Consider the following 23,443-nt stretch of genomic DNA (forward strand, 5'->3'; position numbering starts at 1 on the left):
TTCGGGTAGTGGCAAACTGACTACCATAGGTAGACATATTGGTTTCTAGCGTCGTTTTGATATCTCCATGGTTCAGCTCCCTGTCTTAGCCCTTGTACACACGGTCGGAGATTCCGACGGAATGTGTCATATCGGACCGTTTTGTCAGATATTCCGACTGTGTGTGGTCTGCATCGGACTGTTTCCGTCGGAATATCCGACGGACCAACTTTTCCAACTTGCCGGTAAAATTTTCCGACAAAATGCTCCGATCTGACATACTCCGATCATGTGTAGCCTATTCCGACGGACAAAGTGCCACGCATGCTCAGATCAAATTCCTAGACCAAAGCTATTGGCTACTAGCCTGAACGTAGTCCCGTCGTAACGAAATAACGTCATCACGTTATGTACAATCAGATTTTCCGACAATTTAGTCCGACCGTGTGTATGCAACATCACTTCCGGACCTCTTCCGGAATTAATCCGTCAGAATTACTCAGACGGATTTGGTTGTCGGAATCTACAACCGTGTGTACAAGGGCTTAGAGGTGGTCCATCAAGATCCTGGGGGGGGGGGGGGGAGCGATTGGGACTGAATAATCTTGCAAAGGGAGACACTATGGATTCAGCGGCTCAATGCTGCCTCTCCCCCAGGCTTGAATGAGTTTGTTTCCTATATACCTTTTTTATGAATTTATTCTGTTATGTTTTTTTTTTCCGTTTCCTAATCTAACCTGTTTTTGGTGCCCTAAATCTATGTCGTTTATACTACTATTGTTGTTTTCTCTGGGTGACTGGGGATTTTCCTTTTTGGTATTATTAGTGGTGATATTTTTTGGGGATGTTTTACCCCCAAAATTCTTTATTTTTTGTTCTAATGTTATTAATTGTTCTCTAAAATATTTGTATAATTCATGTGAGTGTTTATGTGGGACCTGCTCCCCCCAGTGATCTTGGGCTCTCTCTTACTCTCCCCAACGGAGGACATGTACTTGCCCTGGCCGGTCTATGCTTTGAGCTATTCCAGCTTGCCATGAATTAACCTGGGCTTTTTGTCTGTTTTTTTTTTCATGGCGCGCTGGCGTAGCAGCACCTAATGGTGCACCTGCGCAGTGCGGGCAATCTGACCCTGTGACATCTGACGCTGCTGATTGGCTGCGGATGTTGATGCCCACAGGGTTGGGGAGCTCTTATAGCAGCCCTTGTTGGTCTGCTATGTGAGAAGCAGTGTCTCTCCATGCTGAAATTACATGATTGATGGTGCAATTTTAATGTGAGTGTTATAATCTGGCCGGTGTTTGGTCTTCCCCAGCACCTCCCTTATTAGCTCTGGTTTTTGTTCCTTCCCTCCTCTCTCTCTTCCTGTCTTTCCAATTTGTCTTGTTTCCTTTCTTTGCATGATTCTTTGCTGTTTGCTTGTTGCATTTTCCTTCCTCCTTTCCCCCTCCCCCTTAACCTCCCTATGTTTCTCCTATTCATTCTGAGTATATGATTATTATGGTGTTTTCTGCAGATTGTTACACCACTCTGGGACATATTGGCTTATGAGTCTTTGCATCCACCTATATTGAGTGGTCTCTGCCATTTTCTCTGGAGCCTCTTTCTGCGACCAGGCTTTGAGCAGTATATCAATTGCTTTCTTCCTGACCAAGGTATGGCTTGGTAAGTTATGTGTTGATAGGATACATCTTTGTGATGTGTTTTTCATTATCCCCCCCCCCTTCACATGGCCCGTTTTTGGGGTTTCCTTTTTTTTTTTTGTCTTTTTTTTCTATCCTCTCCCCCCCTTTCCCCTCTCCCTTCTTTTCTTTCTTTTTTTTTTGCTCTCACAGCGGTTTTGGCTGTGTGAGTGTTTTTTTTTTCTTACCCTCCTATTTTTTTACATACTTGCTTATGTAGTAAATTTACCAATTTCTATTATTCCCAATAACCTGTCATTAATGATGGTTATTTGCATTCCCCCTTGTCCGCCGCGGGGGGAACTTTGTTGAGTCCTCTCACTATTGATTGTGTCCAAAAGGGTGAGTATCTCTCCTTCTTCACTTCGAACTGTAATTTGTTAAATAATATAAATGTATGCTTTGTTTCAATGTAATTTTTACCCTGTAGACGATTTCCTCCTGAAGAAGCTAGTACACCGCAAAACCAGTAGATGATCCCTGTATACCCCACCTCAACTCTAACTGTATGGGGGTACCTGTTGGGAATTTGTGTATGTGTGGGATATGTTTGTGTCTATTTTTGGTTGAATTGTATTAAAATTTATATTTTTTTATCTTAAACCTTGGGTCTGTGTATCGGTGTCGTGATAGTCCATTAGCCTGTCTGGGTGTCCTTGTGTATTGGTCAGCATCAGCAACTGTCCACACATTTTCACCCTTCCACCTTTTAAACATAGATATAGAATAAACAAGTGTCCATAAAGTGCTGTTCTATATAGTGCAGGTGAATTACTTGGCGCTTTTCATTAATTCTAATGAAACGCATCAGTGAGGATGCCCAACAGATGCTCAATAGGGTTTAGGTCTGGAGACATGCTTGGCCAGTCCATCACCTTCACCCTCAGCTTCTTTAACAAGGCAGTGGCTGTCTTGGAGGTGTGTTTGGGGTTGTTATCATGTTGGAACACTACCCTAAGGCCCAGTCTCCGAAGGGAGGGGATCATGCTCTGCTTCAGTATGTCACAGTACATGCTGGCATTCATGGATTCCCTCAATGAACTGTAGCTCCCCAGTGTCAACAACATTTATGGAGCCCCAGACCATGACACTCTCACCATCATGCTTTACTGTAGACCAGACACACTTGACTTTGTACTCCTCATCTGGTTGCTTCCACACACGCTTGACACCATCTGAACCAAATAGGTTTATCTTGATCTCATCAGACCACAGGACATGGTTCCAGTAATCCACATCTATAGTCTGCTCGTCTTCTGTAAACAGTTTGCGGGCTTTCTTGTGCATCATCTTCCTTCTGGGATTACAGCAATGCAGACCAATTGGATGCAGTGTGCGGCGTATGGTCTGAGCACTGACAGGCTGACCCCCCACCCCTTCAACCTCTGCAGCAGTGTTGGCAGCACTCATACTTTAATTTCCCAAAAGCAACCTCTGGATATGGCACTGAGCATGGGCACTCAACTTCTTTAGTTGCACCTAAACATCATATATATCATAAAATGCATATTCTTTTAATCATCTAAAAAAATAGTACCAATTAAAATGATGTAATAAAATAACATTACTATAGAGGGAACTAACAGCGGCCATCTTTTTAGGGCCAGACTCGATTCATAGAATCGCAGGCATTTTCTAGGAGTCTGCCATAGACTCCTATAATTCTTCCAAAAACACATTTCAGCATGTCAAAACCTATAGACATAATAATTTCAAAGAAACACACATACCAATTCCAATGAACGGGAGAAAACTAGGGGCCATCACGTTCCAACCCTTATATAAAACACTAATATAATAATATCCCTTATTTTTTGTCATTTTCAGGGAGGTGGGTCAAATAGTATAATGAACCAGCTCAAAACTGGAAGTGTGTACATCTAATTCACAGGGACACCGGAAATGAAGTCCACAGTTCACATATAGCACTTTTCAATAGAACAGCACCAATGGACTAAAATGATACACCAATATTTCAAATATTTAAAAATCACTAATAAAACAATTGAGGTCAAAGTAAAAATCCACTTAGGCCGCGTACACACGGGCGGACTGTCTGGCCAACTAAGTCCGTCAGACAATCCGACAGACAGTCCGTCCTACTTTTGAATGAATGGACTTGACCACACACGATGAACAGACAGTCCGTTGAAAGCTTGCGCGATGACGTGTACAGCACGTACGACGGGACTAGAAATACGACATCCAATACACTGCAATGCAACCTTCGGCCGTGTAAATCCTTTCTGAGCATGCGCCATACTTAGTCCGTCCAACTTGCCTACTCACGAGCGGACTGTCCGCTGAAACCAAAGTTGGACGGACAATATTACGGAAATTCCGAAAGACTTAGTCCGCCAGACTGTGCGCTGAAAAAGTCCGCTGAAGCCCACACACGAGCGGACTGTCCGCTGAAACACGTTTCAGCGGACCAAGTCCGTCAGACAGTCCGCCCGTGTGTACGCGGCCTTAGATTCTAGTTGACTTAATGTCCTAACCTTATTTCCGGTGTCCCTGTGAATTAGATGTACACACTTCCAGTTTTGAGCTGGTTCATTATACTATTTGACCCACCTCCCTGAAAATTACAAAAAATAAGGGATATTATTATATTAGTGTTTTATATAAGGGTTGGAACTTGATGGCCCCTAGTTTTCTTCCTTTCATTGGAATTGGTATGTGTGTTTCTTTGAAATTATTATGTCTATAGGTTTTGACATGCTGAAACGTGTATTTGGAAGAATTATAGGAGTCTATGGCAGACTCCTAGAAAAGGGCTGCGATTCTATGAATCGAGTCTGGCCCTAAAAAGATGGCCACCGTTAGTTCCCTCTATAGTAATGTTATTTTATTATATAATTTTAATTGGTACTATTTTTTTAGATGATTAAAAGAATATGCATTTTATGATATATATGATGTTTAGGTGCAGCCAGCGATCAATGATTAAATATGTATGGCTTGCATAGTTACCATCTTGGGAAATGGTTTTATTTCGATCGCTGTGTGATGGTATATAATATATAAATAAATCTGTCTGTTGCCATTTATGTTTAGATTAATATATTATTATGTACAGCTGTATGCAGTCCATTGTCTTTTGGAACTGTGTCTACTGATATAATAGGTTCCTGGTGTCCGTTCAAACTATTATTTTCGCTTACTATGTTTAAAATCTATAAGAAAATGGCCGCGGTTGTAGCCTACAGCCACTAGTACGACTATTGCGATGTTTATCTATTATGGCTACAAGAAAATGGCCACCAATAGCTGACACTATTTAAGTACATGTCCTCACCCCCTATCTCATTCTCTGATGAAGTCGCATGACTAGTGATGATACGCGTAGGAATACAGGAACGTAACAGAGATAGGAGGACACCGGAAGTGACGTCCGGAGTACGAGCGCGGCGCTCCTTTTGTTTTTTGTCCATGATTTGTGTTGCTAAATGTGAGTACCCAGGGCTATGTCCTTTTTATAAATAAAGTGGAAATATTTTTACATACTTGACTATTGAAGCTCCTCTTTCTTCTATGGTAACCAACCTATAACTGAGCATCTAGTGGGAAATATCTGCAGCACCTACATCAATCGGCAGCAATACCTATTGTTTTGGGAATAATAAATGCTGTTTACCTTACAGCAGTGAGGTAAGGTGGCCACTGCACCCAGTGTGTGAACACTTTGAGGAATTGCAAGATCACCTTTTGAATCACCTCTCTGCTCACGGAGTTGTTTAGCTTTATGGCACTGTGTGGACTCACAGATTGCATGATCTAATACAGATGGTTTGGTGTTGTGGATTTAAACACATTGAATTTTTACTGGACTTTTTTAGTTGTCACTGATGCACTTTGTTATTAATGCTGGAACAAATGTGCTTATTTAATTTTTGCACTGCACTTTATTGAATATTGGAAAGTTTTTAGGCACGGATGCACTTTAGAAGCTTTATATATTGAAGTAGGTATTATTAATTTTCATAGCACAACGTTGCACTTATATGATTTTAAGTCTGTTTATAGACACGTTTATTGTGATTGTTCTACAATTTAGTAGCGTAATTTATTTATTTGGAGCGCAACACCATTTATTGATTTTTTAATAAGTACAGTTAAATCACACTTCTTTAATAATAAAAAGGTAAACCGAATAAACGTAGTCAAAACATAGCCAGAGTTCAGGAAGCGGAACGGATAGTCAGACAAGCCAAAACATCAGGGAACCAGAGATGTACGTAGTAGAACAGCAAGCTGGATCTGGAGCCAGAAGGAATGTCAGCCAAGCAAGTCTTTAACAGGAACACAGGAGAGCGTCTCTAGAGATGTGACCAAGGTGAAGGCAGAGATCATCTGGGCTGGACGGCATAAGTAGACAGGACTGAAGAGCAGGATATCATCAACAGGTGAGTGACTGTGGAGAGAAAGGAGCTGGCAATTAGCCGACAGCTGAGCAGCCAGCTTTGAGAAGGAAGAGCTTAGCCCAGCCCAGAGAGTACCCCCTCCATTAGTGACCCCCCCCCCGGAGGACCATCAGGCTTGGAAGGAAAACATCTATGGTAATCACAGAGGAGGACAGTGGCATTTACATCCGAGGATGAGACCCAAGAGAGTTCCCCCAGACCGTACACTTTCCAATGCACCAGGTACTATATGCACCCACGGAACCTAAGGGAGTCAACAATGGACTGTACTTCATACTCCTCATGATTCTCAACCTGTACAAGGTGAGGACGATGCACCGAGGTGGTAAAGTGGTTGCAGACCAAAGGTTTTAATCTCCTTTAATGCAGGAATACTCTCCAGAACAAACAAGTCAGGCAACATGGAAGGTTGCAAAACCATAGATCTCCATAAATGGGAAAAATCGGGAAGCAGAATTCAAGGCACTATTGTGAGCAAATTCTGCCCACAGTAAGAGGTCTGACCAGTTGTTATGATGATCAGAAATATAGCAACGTAGGAATTGCTCCAAGGAATGATTGGCTCGTTCTGCTGTCCCATTAGCCTACGGGTGATACTCAGAGGAGAAAGCAAGCTTAATTCTCAACTGTGCACAAAAGGCTGGCCAGAACCGGGACACAAACTGACTACCCCTCTCCGAGACAATCACCTTGGGTAGCCCATGTAAGCGAAAGATCTCCCGAGCAAAAATGGAAGATGAGAACCAGTCAACCACCATAAGGATAACTGTGTTTCCCTGGGAATTGGGTAACTCCACAATGAAATCCATAGACAGGTGGGTCCAGGGCCTCTCTCCATTGGGTATGGGCCCACTGGAAGGTGTTGTGGAGTCTTACTCCGAGCACACACGGTACAGGCAGCTATGAAGGTGGTTACATCAGCACGTAGACTAGGCCACCAGAATTGTTCAGAAATGGCCAGAAATGGCCAGAAATGAATCATCCCAGGGTGGCCAGCAGCCTTGGGAGAATGGTAAGTCTTGAGCACGGCAGTATGGAGACTCTCTGGGACAAAGCAGCGGTCACAAGGTTTCTCAGGAGGAGCATGAACCTGAGCGGCAAGAATTTTGTCACCCAAAGGAGAAGTGAGACTGATGATAACCGTAACCAGAATACGATCAGGAGGAATCACAGGAACCTGAACCGACTCTATCTTGGAAGTGGAGGAAAATTGTTGTGACAATGCATCAGCCCTTACATTCATAATAGTGGGTAAGAATGAGACATTGTAATTAAAACTAAGAAAAGAGCCCATAGCGCCCTTCTGGGAGAGAGGCATTTAGCCATGTGAGATTCTTATGGTCAGTAAGATTGAGAACCGGCACAGTGGTACCTTCGAGGAGATGTCTCCATTCTTTCAGGGCTAAAATGATCGCTAACAGCTCTCTGTCACCAATCTCATAATTGCACTCATGTGACAATTTCTTGGAAAAGTAGCCACAAGGATGCATAGCGCTCTCAGAGGTAGGATGTTGAGACAGAAGGGTGCCAACTTCAGTCTCAGAAGCATCAACTTCAAGGGTAAAAGGTAATGTAGGATCGGGATGTGACAACACAGGAGCAGAAACAAAGGCAGCCTTGAGACTCTCAAAGGCCTTAATAGACTCCGGAGACCAACTCTGTGGGTTATCGTCCTTTCTGGTCATATCAGTCAGGGGCTTGATCAGAGACGAGAATTTACAAATAAACTTCTGATAGAGTTGGCAAAGCCAAGAAAACGCTGCAGAGGGTGTAAACCCATGGGTCAGGGCCACTGTAGGGCTGCTGAAAGTTTCTCTGGGTCCATTGAAAAACCAGCAGTGTAAAGGAGCCCAGGAATTTAACCTGTTCATGATAGAATTTGTACTTCTACAATTTATAATAGAGATTGTTCTCCTTTAGTTTCCACGACAGACATCTGTGTGGTGACTCTCCAGGGACTTGGGAAAATATGAGGATATCGTCATGATAAACCTCTACACATAACTGCAACAAATCTCGGCGGACATCGTTAATACATTTGTGGAAAACTGCTGGGGAGTTACAAAGGCCAAAAGGCATTACAAGGTACTCCTAATGACCTGTTCTGGTATTAAACACAGTTTTCCACTCGTCGCTCCCACACGTGATTGTATGCCCCTCTCAAATCAAGCTTTGTGAAAATCGTTGCTCCCTTGAGGCGGTGAGCAGTATGAGCTTGTGCATTGTCTTTATTGATCAAAGCAGGCTGTTTTTTTCTGCAGATGTGTATGCACATCACCCAGAACATGACAGTAATATTCACTGTTGATAGTGGCACCATGGCGTAGAAAATACACTTGAATAACGCCACTTTTTCTACACAGTCACAACCAGCTCTGCGATACAGCATTGTTTAAAAAAATTTTTTCACCAAAACCATCTGCTGTGCAAGTTGCGAATGGCTAGTGTGCTCTTGTTGACTTCTATACAGTCATCTCCTGAGACTGCAAACCTAACAACTAACCCTTTCCTACTCTGTTCAAAACTTTTTAAAAAAGTGTTGGTTGGAGTTGGGCTTTATGTTAAAACTTGTGTTGAAAAAAAAAAATGTCAAATTACTTTCAGAGAGAATAAATGGTCACAGTGTTATGAGACAATTACAATGAAGAGTCATCAGACTTCTTTATTAGAATCATTATTTTCATAGCTCCATAGAGGATATCTTGTACACAGTATTTTACATAAATGGTACCCACAAGGCTCTAAACTTTGCTTTAAAGTGACTGGTAACATACTAGTAAACTTACCTGACTATGTAATGTCTCTGAGATAAAGTTAGTGAATTATTGATTAGAATACTTGGGGAAATTATCTCTGTCTTGATCTATGTATTCCCATTTGAATACAAGATGCACAAGATAAGGAAGGCTAGTAACAAGCTAAAGCAGTCAATCTTTTTGGCACCTAATCATTTTAAGAAAGATGGAAAATTAGTAACCTCTCAATAGAGGTTCTATAAAAAAATATTATTATTAGTGTAGCGCTCAATATTCAGCAGGGGAATGCTAAGTATGACACTGTGTCAAATCCCTTGCTAATCCAGGTTATGTTGTCTGCATGCAGTGTGCATATATATCGCTAGTTACTGACAGACTATAGATGATTTGGGCATGAGCCCGCTCACTAGATCTTGAAGATGGCTGACGCACACACAGGAAGCGATGCAGAGTCTGTACCCCGATCAGCAGGATCCAACTGGATGCGATGGATTGGTCGGTTGGATTCATCGGTCTGGGCTGTCATCTGCTGCGCTGTCTCCCTGTCACTGGCAGAAGTCACAGGAGGTCTTTAGCGTGGTGTGGCACAGAAGATCCATGTGGGCAGAAGCAGCATTGAATTCTGATGCCGTGGTAGGCCGCAATCCCACAGCGGAGGGGCGAGGCCAATACTCACACGATGGGTCCCAGGAAGAAAAGAGCGCAGGCCTGCTGGAAGATTCCTTTTTTAACTTCTCCCATAATTCTCCCCTGGAGAGGGTGGATTGTTGGGGGATGTAGTCTGCTAAGGATTCAGCAGTAAAGTGATGGCTGCGCAGAGGACTACAAATCCCACAATTCTATCCTCACTGGCTCAGGAGTGTGATGCAATTGATCTGAGTTCAGCACTAGGGGGAAATAGGAATAGTCTGAAGAAGTGGAGATTGAGTCTGCTACATAAGATTACAGTAGTCTGCTGCTGGCTACATCAACAAAACCATTAGATTTCGATTTTTTGGAAGCCAAGACAAATATAATGGCTTGGCTATTTCACAGAATAAAATGTTTGGAATTTAAGTGGTACCCTTTAACTAATCCACAGATCGACTTCTGTTTTTAACCTCCCTGTCAGATAAAAGCTGCTTGATTAGTGCTGCAGCCAGTGGCTGCAGTGCTGATCTGTGTATTCTGACAGCAGGGGGATTTGGGTTTCCCCTTCAGCTCACTGGCTGAAGGGGAAACAATTAACCATGTATTAATTATACTATTGAAAGCATTTTGTTATATCTGAAAGTGCAAAAAAATAAAATACCTGTTGATTCAGAGACAAATCCTGTGAGCTGATAGCTGACCCTGTTATCTGTCCCGCTGCTTGTTGGTATAAATGAATATTGTTCCCTGGTCACCTATGTGTACAGCAGAATACTTTCCCACTATTTTGTGTAGAACAGGAGAAGGGAAGTTGTTCATTAGTTCTGTCCTGTGGTGACAACACTTCTTTTACATAAATACAGTAGTACAGTGAGCATTGGCACCCTATATGACACAAAGTATGTTACTGGCAGGATCACTAGGGGTAAATAAAGAAAAGAAGGCTGAAAAGGTACACAAAAAGCAGCCATCACATCTGAGAACTGGTAAGCTACAATAAATTAAATTTTGGTTCTTACAGACACTTTAAGGAACAAACTCTACTACTGCATTACATTTTTTGCAAGACGCTGTCTATACCTTATCAATAATTACAGTTTAATTACAAAACTGCAATTACTAAGGAGTGAACTATTTATCCCACTTTCTCACACTCCATTTTCCATTATAATTGTTTATTTGACTATATTAATTTTAAAGTGGTTTTGCCACCAAAAAAAATTGACTCCCTGTGTTTTAACTTGCTGCCTGATAGCTTGTAGGTTGACTGTGTATAACTCTGCTAACACCCTAGTTGGACACTTGATTGTCATATGTTTTTTTATTATGTTTTATTGTGGAACCTCTGCTTTGGAAGTTCTAAGCATGAGCCTTCTCAAAGTGGGAGCATGGGACCATAGTACAATCTCTCTGGCAGTCCCTGCACCCAAACGGGCCTTGTGTTGTGCAAGTGGGACCCCAATTGAGATGGCCTTATCCCCAGGTATAATACTGCTGTATATCTTGCAGTAAAGGCAGTACAATTCTTGGATGTCTTTTAAGAGGTTTATTTTAGACATAACAGAACTTGCGGGGGGTAGAATACCTAACAGTAGCACATCATCTCAAAGCTGGCAGTCAATGCATGGAGCCCTGGCTTTCCTTGCATGCAACAGACAGAAGTGCCATCCAACAGAAGCTATAGCACACCAATGATGGGGAATAGTGCCCCATCATTGGTGTTCCTGGGGGTGGGGAATAATTCCCCATCATTGGTGTTCCCATTATGGGTTATGAGCACAGGTGAAACAGCATTGATGGACACAGGTAGGCTGCATTGTTGGACACAGGTCAAGCAGCATTGATTGTTACAGGTAGGCTGCCTTGTTGGGCATAGGTGAGACTGCATTGATGGACACAAGTGAAGCAGCATTGATGATCACAGGTAGGCTGCATTGATGAGCACAGGTGAAGTAGCATTGATGGACACAGGTAGGTTGCATTGTTGGGCACAGGTGAAGTAGCATTGATGGGCTCAGGTAAGCTGCATTGTTGGGCACAGGTGACACAGCATTGATAGTTACAGGTAGGCCTTGTAGGCCTAGGGCACAGGTGAAGTGGCATTGATGGACACAGGTAGGCTGCATTGTTGGGCACAGGTGAAGCGGCATTGATGCTAACAGGTAGGTTGCATTGTTGGGCACAGGAGAAGCAGCATTGATGGACACAGGTAGGCTGCATTGTTGGACACAGGTCAAGCAGCATTGATGGACACAGGTAGGCTGCATTGTTGGGCACAGGTGAAGTAGCATTGATGGGCTCAGGTAAGCTGCATTGTTGGGCACAGGTGACACAGCATTGATAGTTACAGGTAGGCCTTGTAGGCCTAGGGCACAGGTGAAGTAGCATTGATGGGCACAGGTAGGCTGCATTGTTGGGCACAGGTGAAGCAGCATTGATGGGCTCAGGTAAGCTGCATTGTTGGGCACAGGTGACACAGCATTGATAATTACAGGTAGGCCTTGTAGGCCTAGGGCACAGGTGAAGTGGCATTGATGGACACAGGTAGGCTGCATTGTTGGGCACAGGTGAAGCGGCATTGATGCTAACAGGTAGGTTGCATTGTTGGGCACAGGAGAAGCAGCATTGATGGACACAGGTAGGCTGCATTGTTGGACACAGGTCAAGCAGCATTGATTGTTACAGGTAGGCTGCCTTGTTGGGCATAGGTGAGACTGCATTGATGGACACAAGTGAAGCAGCATTGATGATCACAGGTAGGCTGCATTGATGAGCACAGGTGAAGTAGCATTGATGGACACAGGTAGGCTGCATTGTTGGGCACAGGTGAAGTAGCATTGATGGGCTCAGGTAAGCTGCATTGTTGGGCACAGGTGACACAGCATTGATAGTTACAGGTAGGCCTTGTAGGCCTAGGGCACAGGTGAAGTAGCATTGATGGGCACAGGTAGGCTGCATTGTTGGGCACAGGTGAAGTAGCATTGATGGGCTCAGGTAAGCTGCATTGTTGGGCACAGGTGATACAGCATTGATAGTTACAGGTAGGCCTTGTAGGCCTAGGGCACAGGTGAAGTAGCATTGATGGGCTCAGGTAAGCTGCATTGTTGGGCACAGGTGACACAGCACTGATAGTTACAGGTAGGCATTGTAGGCCTAGGGCACAGGTGAAGTGGCATTTATGGACACAGGTAGGCTGCATTGTTGGGCACAGGTGAAGCGGCATTGATGCTAACAGGTAGGTTGCATTGTTGGGCACTGGAGAAGCTGCATTGATGGACACAGGTAGGTTGCATTGTTGAGCACAGCTGAGACTGCACTGATGGGCACCGATAAAGTTATTGTTAATATTTATTTTTATAACTTAATTCTGCATAAAACATTTAAGTGTCATTATGAGGGCGTGTTAATTAGGGGTGGGGAAGAGTAGGGGTTGGGTGCAATGTACCCCTACCCATTCACATGGGGGGCTTGGATCTGGGGGCCCCCTTGTTAAAGACGGCTTCCAGATTCCAATAAGCCCCCCACTCACAGACCCCCACAACCACCGGGCAAAGGTTGTGGTGATGAAGCCCTTTTCCCCATCAAGATGGGGACAAGGTGCTTTGGGGGTGACCCCAAAGCACCCTCCCCATGTAGAGGGCACGTGGCCTGGTACGGTTCAGTAACTTACCATTTCATACAGGGGGGAGGACGGGATCTGGGGGTCCCCTTGTTAAAGGGGGCTTCCATATTCCGATAAGCCCCCCACCCAAAGACCTCCACAACCACCGGCCAGGGTTGTGGGGATGAGACCCTTGTCCTCATCAACATGGGGACAAGGTGCTTTGAGAGGCTTCCTCAAAGCACCCTCCCAATGTTGAGGGCATGTAGCCTGCTATGGTTCAGGAGGGGGGGCACTCTCTTATCCCCCCTCTTTTCCTGCAGCCTGCCAGGTTGCGTGCTCGGATAAGGGTCTGGTATGGATTTTGAGGGGGGCCCCCATGACATTTTTTTTTGGCACGGGGGTTCCCCTTAATATCCATACCAGACCCGAAGGGCCTGGTATGGAATTTTTGGGGACTCCCACACATTTTTTTTTCTTAATTTTTTTTTTCTTAATGCTAATGACCTGCGTGCAATGCAAATATCCTTAAAAAAAAAACCCAAGACGTACGACATTAGAATCCTTCTATAGCTTGTAGTCGAAGTATTCGACCGGGAATGTATGATTGCAGCATCATAAGTGAGTTTCGCTGCTCCGTCGAATCTTCTTTAAACATTCAACAGACACTATAAGCCTTCCAAGACAGATTCGACCGTAATTCATTTGGATTTTCGGATGCAATTTTTTTACGAAAAACTAAATAAATAAAGACGAATTTTGGGAGTAACTAAATAAATAAATTTTTCGGACGAAAACGAAATTCCGAAACAAAATATTTCAGTCTGCACATGTCTTAGCCCACGTACACACGGTCGGAGATTTTAGCAACCAAATCCGTCGGATTTTGCCCGTCGGATTTAGTCCGGCGGATTGTGTCCAAAACTGTTGCATACACACGGTCGGGCCAAGTTGTCTGATTTCGCGGTTGCCAAGAACGCGGTGACGTAAGCCGTGTACAGCGGGACTAGAAAAAGGAAGTTCAGCACCACGTCCGGCACCCTTTGGGCTCCTTCTGCTGATCTCGTGTTTTAGGAGAAGTTTGGTGAAAGACGATTCGCGCTTTTCAGATTAGTGATTCAGATCGCTACTGCTCTTCAGTTTCTGCTTGTCTTTGCGTATCTGATAATCAGTGCGTGCAGTCATTAAGTATTTGCTTCTCATTGTGGACTCTATCTTGGTATAGTACGCTTTGAAAGGCATTTTTTATTGTCTGCTTGCTTCTGCTATTCATGTCGTCTTTTCAGGCTTTGCTGTTTAGCGTTGCTTTCTGGTGTCCGTTCTGACCACCCGACCGTTTTCCAAACATGTTTCGTCTACGTACTCATCGTACAGCTTGTGCTGTGCAAGGGTTCTTACTTTGACTTTGACACAAGCCAAAGGGCTTGTGTCAAAGTCAAAGTAAGAACCCCTGCACAGCACAAACTGTACGATGAGTACGTAGACGAACCTTCAGGACCTCAAGTTCTCTACAGGCATCTCCCCCCAGGCTCTGGGGATCATTATTCCAGAGACCTGTTCTGCCATTATTCAGCTCCTGCTGAAGGACTATATTATGCTAATTTTTAACCGTAAACATCACATTCTATGTATTTCATGATTGCTAATGTCTTGCATTTCTTTCCTCATTCCCTAATTACCATCATTGCAATATGCTCTAATTCATATGCTCTGCCCCTTTGTCCTCATGCGGATTTGCCTCACTAACTTCCCCACCATGCTCTTCTTGGCCCCTAAAACTATAGTCTAGTCACTTGACAATGTCTTTTGGCAGCTCCATAGTATTGCTTTTCCCTAAACACCCCCTAAAATCTCTACAAATGTGATGTGTGTGCTTCAATTCATGCAATGTGACCTTTTTATTGTTTTTTGGAGTTGTGCCAAACTCATTAGTAACCCCCCTCTCCCCAACTGTTACCTCAGCTGATAGCAATCTTCTATCTGATGACTTGACCCAACCCAATACACACTCTAAATACCTTTTTCATGATCACATTTATGGAACAATTCACCAAAGCATGTAGTGTAAGGGCCTGCCTCAATACTTTCAAATGCTGTTTTATTTTTTAAACACATTAATTTTCTTGCTATGTAATATCAGAATGTCAAAATGTCCTTCCATTTTGTTATTATGACACTTCTTACCTGTCCGGTGGGCTGCCAATAGTGTAACTAAGGAGGGGCTTCACAAAGTATCACACATTATTTAGGCATTCAGCTCTCAATAAAGTGGAGAGGGTTACCTCTCCTAAACATCCCCCCTCATTTTTTAGCAAGGGCCCATCAGATGGGGGGATGGGGGGGGTTAGGACTCTCATAAGGGGACCTTATACTTTAGGCTTTAAATACTCATTTTAAAAAATGTTATACTAATTGTCTCCAAAAATGTGGGTGTCTAATCTGCATGCAATGTTGATTTGTAAAATTACTAGTTTGTTTTCTTGTGTCACTACACAGTGTCCTTCAACGCAACAGGAATGGCAGACTGTGGCCTCCCACTTTGCAATTTTTTGACAAGTTGTGCCTTTTTCAGCAACAGTGCAAACCCAAGTTCAGAGCGAGATGAGGGGACAGTCTCTTCTTCAGATAATCTTATTATGTTGTGGGTCAGCTACACACACACCTTCTTTTTGTTAACTAATGTGTAGTGCATTACTGATCTAAATCATGCTAATTTTCAGCACCCTGGCACGAAAATGGCATGATTGTCCAAATTTACACATCACTCTGGGTGTTTTTTTACTTAAGGGACACCCACTATGCACTACAAGTGCACTACAAAAGTACACCTGAAACTGCACTTGGAGTGCAAAGTGGAGTTGCCTTTAGTAAATCACACTCCTTCTCAGCACAACTAAAATGTCACTACAAATACATTGTAATCCCAATGAAAAAGGAAGCCACACATTGTTGAGAATTAAACTTTTTAATACAAGCACATTCATATGTGCGTTTAGTAAAGGTTTTTACAACACAACCAAGATATTTTGGGTATCCAAAACCCAGTTTAATCATATTTATTTTTTACTTGTTTTTTTGTGTAAACAGGCAGGTATCAAACCGTAAAATACAGAACACAGGAACTTACAAAGTTCAACTTGGAAAAGTGAAGACAATATCAGACATGAGTATGTACAAACTGGGCTGATATTGCCTTCATCACATGGGGTGTGACCCCTGAAAAATAAAAATTTGGAAGATGCACACAGTGTGTCAACATGTGCTATCTCTCATCATGGGGGATCAATGTACATGCTTTGGGGCTGCAACCCCTTCATCTCAGACACTTTACACAAAACATGTACATTGATCCCCCATGATGGGAGATAGCGCATGTTTACACACTCTGTGCATCTTCCAAATTTGGAATTATGCAAAATACACCTTTTTTTTTTTAAAACAAAAATAAAACCCTATCTAGTTTTTTCGTTTTCACACTCTCCCCAAAACATCAATGATGTTCTTCATTTTATTTTTAACATCAGTGATGTTTTGTTGTACAATTTCCAAATCCCTATTGCACCCCATTATCTCCCCGATCAAGATCTGGGCACTTTCACTGGTAAAACGGGAATCTTCCTCCACATCACCTAGAAAAAAAACAAACGAACACACCATGTAATCCAAATATGGTGATATACATTGATGAGCTTACCGGAAGCTGTGTTCTCCGACACTCACCTGTTGTGGTGACAATTTGGCCAACCTCCACGATCTCTCCTTCTTCTTCCTCCTCCTGCTCCTGCTCCTCTGTTTCTTCTTTTGGAAGTTGCCCTTCTTTGGGAGGGGTGTGGTCCCTGGTGTCCTCATGGTCCCTGGTGTCCTCATACTTGCAGAGTCTTTTCTCCCCTATGAGAATGTAAACAAAGATTAATTAGCACACAGAGGGCAGAAATAGGAATATGAAACATTGCTTGGAAGTGTTGTCCAATTGTTTTTTTGGGCCGAGTTACAAGGTGAGAACATTATTGGTGCCACTTTGTTAAGCTGGAATACTTCCCTGCAGAACGATGTTTCATACGAACGAACGAAACCATGACCTTGAAAGTGGCCATTTTAAAATGCACAACATGAAATCCAAGCACATGGAGCATGTATGCAAGCAAGAATAATGATATGAACACACGACAACTACTTACTTTTTTTAAGAACACGCTTGATCCTTACGTACTGCTCATGCTCCCTCAGTTTCAGGTCTGAACAGCGTTTTCTCAGTTGATCCTTGGAACGGCGTACCCCAAAATTCTTCAGAAGACTCTTCACAACTTTATTCATGATCTTGGCCTTTCTGATATTTGGGTTTGGGTAAGGTCCATACTTCCCATCATAGTCGGTCCTGTTCAATATGTCGACCATCTCCAACATCTCTCCAAAAGACATATTTGAGGCCTTAAATCTTGTCTTCCTGGATCGGGACGTTTCTGGCTCCGGGCTTTCCTCACCCTCCTCCTCGTTAGTGGAACTATTATTTCGCACCTGTGTTCTCTCCGCCATGTGCTCTCCCCACTGCGTGGGAAGTGAAGGGGCGGGGAATAGTCTGGAAAGAACGTCAGGGGCGGGCGGAGTTTCACACATGCGCACTGTATATAAAACGCCACACGTGTATCGTCCATACGATCTGGGAGGAGAGTGTGAGTCACGGACGCGGCGAACGTCGAAACGAAGGTAACATTTTTAAATTTGTGCTTCACTAGACTAGACTGCTTGTATCTAGGTCGCTGTTGGGACAAGATTAGGAGGGATTTAAATTGCATTATTAGTATTTGAGGGTTTGTCTTGTGTTGTGTCTTGCAGACAAAATGGACCCATTCACCAATCCCAACTTTATGGGGCTCTTCCTCGAGCTATACATGGAGATGCCCTGCCTGTGGCACTTCCACAACAAATTTTATTATGACAGATCCAAGAGGAATGCAGCACTGGAGAAACTGCTTGCTTTGGTACAGATCAGGGTCCCCACGGCAGACATGACATATCTGAATCGCAAAATTGTGACCATGAAGCTTACATATTTCAGGGAGAGAAAGAAGCACCTGGAGTCCTTGAGAGCAGGAGATCCAGATGCTGTTTACTACCCCAGGATGGTGCACTTTGACAGGCTGCATTTTCTGTTAGACCAGGGGGTACCCAGGTCACCACTCAGGCCACCACTCTCCATGCTTCCTCCAAGGCATCCTTCACCCCCAGCTGAGGCTTCTGATGACCAACCTGGGCCTTCCAGGCAGCACCATGTGGTGGGGCCCAGCTTGAGTCAGGTATTGCATTGTTGAACATACAGTGGTGTGAAAAAGTGTTTGCCCCCTTCCTCATTTCCTGTTCCTTTGCATGTTTGTCACACTTAAGTGTTTCGGAACATCAAACCAATTTAAACAATAGTCAAGGACAACACAAGTAAACACAAAATGCAATTTGTAAATGAAGGTGTTTATTATTAAAGGTGAAAAAAAATCCAAACCATCATGGCCCTGTGTGAAAAAGTGATTGCCCCCCTTGTTAAAACATACTATAACTGTGGTTGTCCACACCTGAGTTCAATTTCTCTAGCCACACCCAGGCCTGATTATTGCCACACCTGTTCACAATCAAGGCATCACTTAAATAGGAGCTGCTTGACACAGTAAGGTCCACCAGAAGATCCTTAAAAGCTACACATCATGCCGAGACCCAAAGAAATTCAGGAACAATTGAGAAAGAAAGTAATTGAGATCTATCAGTCTGGAAAGGGTTATAAAGACATTTCCAAAGCTTTGGGAATCCAGCGAACCACAGTGAGAGCCATTATCCACAAATGGCGAAGACATGGAACAGTGGTGAACCTTCCCAGGAGTGGCCGGCCGCCCAAAATTACCCCAAGAGCGCAGCGATGACTCATCCAAGAGGTCACAAAAGACCCCACAACAACGTCCAAGGAACTGCAGGCCTCACTTGCCTCAGTTAAGGTCAGCGTTCATGCCTCCACCATCAGGAAAAGACTGGGCAAAAATGGCCTGCATGGCAGAGTTCCAAGGAGAAAACCACTGCTGAGCAAAAAGAACATCAAAGCTCGTCTCAATTTCTCCACAACACATCTTGATGATCCCCAAGACTTTTGGGACAACATTCTGTGGACCAATGAGACAAAAGTGGAACTCTTTGGAAGGTGTGTGTCCAAGTATATCTAGCGTAGAAGGAACACTGCATTTCATAAAAAGAACATTATACCAACAGTAAAATATGGTGGTGGTAGTGTGATGGTCTGGGGCTGTTTTGCTGCTTCAGGACCTGGAAGACTTGCCGTGATAAAAGGAACTATGAATTCTGCTGTCTACCAAGAGATCCTGAAGGAGAATGTCCGACCATCTGTTCGTGTACTCAAGCTGAAACGAACTTGGGTTCTGCAGCAGGACAATGATCCTAAACACACCAGCAAGTCCACCACCGAATGGCTGAAGAAAAACAAAATGAAGACTTTGGAGTGGCCTAGCCAAAGTCCTGACCTGAATCCTATTGAGATGTTGTGGTATGACCTTAAAAAGGCCGTTCATGTTTGAAAACCCTCTAATGTAACTGAATTAGGACAATTCTGCAAAGATGAGTGGGCCAAAATTCCTCCAGGACGCTGTAAAAGCCTCATTGCACGTTATCGCAAACGCTTGGTTGCAGTTTTTGCTGCTAAGGGTGGCCCAACCAGTTATTAGGTTTAGGGGGCAATCACTTTTTCACACAGGGCCATGATGGTTTGGATTTTTTTTCACCTTTAATAATAAACACCTTCATTTACAAATTGCATTTTGTGTTTACTTGTGTTGTCCTTGACTATTGTTTAAATTGCTTTGATGTTCCGAAACACTTAAGTGTGACAAACATGCAAAGGAACAGGAAATGAGGAAGGGGGCAAACACTTTTTCACACCACTGTATTTCTTGTGTTACATTTAATGATGTTAACTAGATGTTCTTATTGATCAGTAAGTTGAGATTTCTCCAAGTGGTTTACATCTCAATAGACAGTAGTGGCCAAAAATGATTGGTACGGGAAAGAAAAATGCTGGTGTCAGAATGATAGTCTGTTCTATTTGGTAACAGTCAAATAGCAAAAGCCAGGAGTACAAAATGTTGTGATTGATGATCAAAAAACTAAAACTATGTCCCCTTTTCATACACAGGAAGACCTCAGTCGGGGGGAGGCTGTGGCAAGTGGCAGCCAGGAGGTCCACCAACGCCCTCCTTTTCCTCCTGCCCCAGCTACAGGAGCCCAGCCACAGCCTGGAAGGATGCCTGGTGGGAAGTCCCAAAGGAAGACCAGAGAGTGATGGCCTGGGATGAGTCTGGTGTGCCAGAAGATGCAGCCTCTTCAAGATCACCATCCTGGGGACAGAAATGGCATCTGAATTTCCTGCTCTCTAGGACTTCAGGAGCAGACTTCTCTCCCTGAGATATGTACTCCTCAGGCCAACAATTTTTTTTTTATATCATTTATTCATGTCTGCCCTGGGGGCCAAAGGCTGCACCAAAGTTAATAAGTTTCTCCAGTGCTGCGTTCCTAGTTTTATTTTCAAGCAAAAAAAATAAATTTTATTTTTGTGTGATGAAATACTTGTGTAATGTGTTTTCCTTCAAAAAGTAGAGTTTATTTGTGAGCAGGCAGGTACATTTCCAAAATATAAAGTGAAATAAATAACAAGGGGTACCAACACTAAACAACCTCCTGTAGATTAAAAAATAAAAATTACAATAATGTTGTTGTAAGTTTACACCCAAAAATAAAAAGTTCAAAAAAGGAGAAATGAGCAGTGTCTTTAAAGGAGATTTTTAGGGAATCCCCCCCCCCCCAAAAAAAACATCCAAAAAATAAAAAATAAAACAAACATTGTGTAGATGTGACTTAAAGTAAAATTGTATTGCTGAAATGGTTAAAAAAGAGTAATGAAATCCGTTCGGGAGAAGTGTGTGTGACTATGAGCATCAAAAGAAGTTGGTTATTGCAGCATTGTAAAGAACAAGAGAATGCGCTTGATGACTGATTTTTTAACATTGCAGCGTGACGAATGTGCTATATCGCTTATGAGCAGAAGTTTTACGTGAACGAGCGCTTCCGTGTCGGAATTTGAATGTGAGCATGCGTGGCACTTGGTCCGATGAAAATGCTCTACACATGATCGGATTAGGTCCGTCCGGCCCAGTTGGTCGGGAAATCTTTTTAACATGTTGGAAAATTGGGTCGGACGGAGATTCAGACGGAATCAGTCCGATGCATACCACACACAGTCGGATTATCCGACGACACGGTCCGATAAGACTCATTCCGACAGATTCTCCGACCGTGTGTACAAGGGCTAAGCCCTTGTACACACGGTTGGATATTTTGATGGAAAATGTCCGATCGGATCATGTTGTCGGATAATCCAACCGTGTGTTGGCTCTATCGGACTGTCAAAGTTTGAGAGCTTGGCTATAAAATTTTCCCACAACATGATCCGATCGGACTTTGTCCGATCATTTGTAGAGAATTCCGATCGGACAAAGTAACACGCATGCTCAGATCAAATTCCGAGACCAAAGCTATTGGCTACTAGCCTGAACGTAGTCCTGCCGTAACTAAAAGTGCCATCACGTTATGAACGATCGGATTTTCAGACAACTTTGCCCGACCGTGTGTATGCAACACCAGTTTCGGACAAAATCCCATGGATATTGTTGACGGAATGTCCGACCGTGTGTACATGGGCTTGCAGTAACCATGTCTTGCTACAGACACTCTGACAGGTAAAAATAAACACAGTTACTGTGTGCTCTGTCCCTTCTATACTCAGCAAACCACTGTGGTCCTTTAATAAATGCATTCCTTGGTGACACAGAAAATCTCGAAATGAGTAGAGAGTAAAAATCTTTTGCCCGTTAAAAAAAGCCCTGAAAAAAGGTACAGTAATAAAAAAGGTACAGAAATGCAGGCTGCATTACTCTATATGTGGGGACAGCAAACTAGCTTTCATTTTTTAAATCTCGGTTCTACCTTAAATTATATTCTAAATATTAAGGCACACTGAAAGTGACCATATCTCAAAAGTAGAAAAAAAAAAAAAAATAAGCCCACTCTGTAAGAAAGAGACTATATATTTACTTTTAATGCAGCAAAAAATTGGATTAGCACAGAAAAACATGTTTTTATATACAGCTTTTACTGAGGTAATTGTTACATAGTAGACAAGGTTGAAAAAAGACATAAGTCCTTCAAGTCCAATCTATGTGTGTGATTTTATGTCAGTATTATATTGTATATCCCTGTATGCTGTGGTCGTTCAGGCTTATTGAATACCTTTTTTAAAATTATCCATGCTCCCCACTGCAACCACCGCCTGTGGAAGGGAATTCCACACCCTTACCACTCTAATGCCGCGTACACGCGATCGGAATTCCGGCCAGAAAAAGACCGTTGAGAGCTTTTCACCAGAAAATGCGACCATGTGTATGCTCCATCAGAATTTAGCTGTCCAAATTTCCGCCAGCCAAAAATTGATAGCATGTTCTCAATTTTCCAGATGGAAAAACTTTCTATTGGTAATTCTGATCGTGTGTATGCAATTCCGACATGCCAAAAAATCACGCATGCTCAGAATCCAGTACGGGACGGAACCGCTCGGTCTGGTAAAACTAGCGTTCGTAATGGAGATAGCAGATTCATCACACTGCAAATTTTTTAAATGTTCAATGCCGCGCATTCTCTTCTTTATATAATGCTAGAAGAATGAAGTTGTTTTGCTGCTCATATTCACAACTTCAAAATCACAAACTTATTTCTTTATTATTTCTAGGTATCTCCTGAATAATCTTTATTTTAATTTAAGCCAGATCTACATAATATATATGTTTTTTTTGTAAAGTCCTTTTATTTCATTAATATAAATTTTTGAATTATTGTATTATTTTCTCGTGCTCTCCTTTTTATTTTTTTATGTCACATTTCCACAGCACCATTATTATGTTGTATTTGTAAACCTGTATGTTGTTGGTGTCCCTTGTTAATTTTGACATTGTATTTTTGAAATGTACCTGCCTACTCACCCAAAAATTTTATATTTGCTATTTGAAGAAAAACACATAGGCAAGTATTTCCTTAAAAAAAAAAATCACAATTTATTTTACATCATAAAAACAAAATAAAGATGAAGGCAACGCTGGAGAAAGTTCTTGAATTTGCAAAACCTTTGGCCCCCAAGGCACACATGAACTTTGTGGCTCAAAAACGTGGTAGTTTGAGAAGTCCATATAGAAAGGAGGTCAGTCTGGTCCAGGAATCCCAGAGAACAGGAGCAGCAGCAGATGACATATGTACCCAGGCTGTTGTACTACAACA

Source organism: Lithobates pipiens, unplaced genomic scaffold (genome assembly GCF_037356315.1).
Source record: "Lithobates pipiens isolate NorthernLeopardFrog02 unplaced genomic scaffold, aLitPip1_a1.2 Scaffold_16, whole genome shotgun sequence".
NCBI classification, from domain to species: domain Eukaryota; kingdom Metazoa; phylum Chordata; class Amphibia; order Anura; family Ranidae; genus Lithobates; species Lithobates pipiens.